Source organism: Neodiprion virginianus, unplaced genomic scaffold (assembly GCF_021901495.1).
Source record: "Neodiprion virginianus isolate iyNeoVirg1 unplaced genomic scaffold, iyNeoVirg1.1 ptg000061l, whole genome shotgun sequence".
Lineage (NCBI taxonomy): Eukaryota > Metazoa > Arthropoda > Insecta > Hymenoptera > Diprionidae > Neodiprion > Neodiprion virginianus.
In genome coordinates, this window is record NW_025804457.1 from 1 (window position 1) to 2500 (window position 2500).

At 60.8% G+C, this 2500-nt stretch overlaps 1 non-coding gene across 1 annotated transcript; it reads right to left on the reverse strand.

The window, feature by feature from the left end:
- Nucleotides 1–1754: 1754 nt before the first annotated feature.
- On the reverse strand, nucleotides 1755–1909 carry LOC124309878 (5.8S ribosomal RNA). Its single transcript, XR_006909454.1, has one exon. It is a non-coding gene; the product is annotated as a 5.8S ribosomal RNA (ribosomal RNA).
- Between the last annotated feature and the right edge of the window lie 591 nt (nucleotides 1910–2500).

A 2500-nucleotide genomic window follows, 5' to 3' on the forward strand; every position in this document is an offset into this window, starting at 1 on the left:
TAATCATTCGCTTTACCGGATGAGACTCGTGTACGTTTTGTACGCGAGTGCCAGCTATCCTGAGGGAAACTTCGGAGGGAACCAGCTACTAGATGGTTCGATTAGTCTTTCGCCCCTATACCCAGTTCCGACGATCGATTTGCACGTCAGAATCGCTACGGACCTCCATCAGGGTTTCCCCTGACTTCGTCCTGACCAGGCATAGTTCACCATCTTTCGGGTCCCAACGTGTACGCTCTGGGTGCGCCTCTTCTCGCAGTGAGAACGAGACGCCCCGGGAGTGCGGGGCCGCATCGTGACGCGGCCCATCCTCCCTCGGTCAGCGCTGGGCTGACCTTTACTTTCATTTCGCCTTTAGGTTTGCTCGTCCCAATGACTCGCGCACATGTTAGACTCCTTGGTCCGTGTTTCAAGACGGGTCCTGAAAGTACCCAAAGCAATAGCGTCGCCGACCGGTATTTGATAATTCGAACGAGCCAGCCAGAGGACACCGCCAGCCAACAGCTGGCCAGGCCCGGGGACGGCGCTAGGTCCGACCACCGGGAATCGCTGACCGCGCTTGCGGCGGGCCGACGCAGTTCAATGCGGCTCTATACCGTGCGGGTACCGCCGGGCAGCCGGACGGGCAACCGGGGGTCTGCCCCGACGAGAACGCCGAGACAGGCAGCCGACCGGGCCTTAGACCGACACCCAACGGGTCGCGACGTCCTACTAGGGGAGAAGTGCACGCCGGCGCCGCCGGACATTGCACCGCGACCGAGTGCCGTGGACGCGAGGTCCCGACATCACGAGCCGCGGCGAAGCCTGCGTCGCTGACGATGAATCTCCCCGTTCGATCTTTCGGGTTTCTCAGGTTTACCCCTGAACGGTTTCACGTACTCTTGAACTCTCTCTTCAAAGTTCTTTTCAACTTTCCCTCACGGTACTTGTTCGCTATCGGTCTCGTGGTCATATTTAGCCTTAGATGGAGTTTACCACCCACTTAGAGCTGCACTCTCAAGCAACCCGACTCTGAGGAGAGATCCTCCCGTGGCGCGTCCCGGTCACTACGGGCCTGGCACCCTCTGCGGGTAAGTGGCCCCATTCAAGATGGACTTGGACGCGGGCCGACGCCCCGGGATAAGTGGATCCTCCCAAACACTACATTTCCCGGCGGCAGAACCGCGGGATTCAGTGCTGGGCTGTTTCCTGTTCGCTCGCCGCTACTAAGGAAATCCTAGTTAGTTTCTTTTCCTCCGCTTAGTAATATGCTTAAATTCAGCGGGTAGTCTCGCCTGCTCTGAGGTCGTCGTAAGATTGCGAGTCCGTCGTCGGCGACGGCCGTTCGTTCAAGAACAGCACCGTCGACACGGACGAGGACACAACGTATCTCCTTCATACGTTCGGGCCACGGAAACGACCGTAAACACGCTTGCCGTACGAAAGACTCGAGAGCCCCCCGCGGCGAAACGTGGAACGGAACTTGTTCACATGAGCGGCAAACCGACCGCGCGCGGTCTGTGTGTCGCCGTGCCGAATTCGTTCGTTCTCTCGACTATCGCTAGCACCGGAACGTGACGAACGGCAGCGACAGCTCGACCCCGCGATCTGCGGCGACGCGTCGTGACCGTGACATACGTGTTCGTTTGAGGCGACGCGACCCGTTGCGGGCTGCGAACGCCCAGTCATTCGCTCGCGAAGGCACGGTGCGCTAATCCCCCCGGGGGGGGGTTTTCGCAGCACCGTTGCCGACGGAGCAGTCTGTCGTTGTTAAACGACCCTCAGCCAGGCGTGGTCCGGGAATTGTATCCGTGGACCGCAATGTGCGTTCGAAATGTCGATGTTCATGTGTCCTGCAGTTCACAAGTTGACGCGCAATTAGCTGCGTTCTTCATCGACCCACGAGCCAAGTGATCCACCGTTCAGGGTAATCATATATGTGAATTTTGCATTAAAAATGCTAAAATTACGGTTGTTACCGGCTTTCTGTGGTCGTGAGCGCGGCGCCGCGTGCGTCAGCCCTTGCGCGGTTGCGCGCGGGAAGGAACGCGCGCCGCGCGTCAAATTTCGTTCGTGCGATAGTTCAAGAGCCGACGTCGCCTCGAGTTCACGGGTCGTCCCCGCCGGGATGAACCGGCGCCGGACCCGATCGGCTCGCAATGCAAACGATTGACGGCGGACGGCAGTGGGCCGCGTCAGCGAGTCCCGGGCATCGCTGCCCTCGACGCTGACGCGAGCTTCCTCGTACGGGCGAAAATTCTCTTCGAAGCCTACCGCGTTCGCGGCCTGCGTCCGGGGTGTAACGGCGTTGCACCGAGGACACCCGGGCGCAGACAGGCTGCCCGCGAAGAAGCGCTGAGACCAGCTTCGCACGTCTCTCTCGTACGACCTGACCGGGTCGAACGAGTCGAGGCGGACCGCGGAGCGGTCCCCTCTCGGCACCGAGTCGGCCGGAGGCGCGAACGACCCGCCGCTGCTCCGCGCTGGACGCGGAGCGACGGGTCGACGCCTCGGCGCGAGT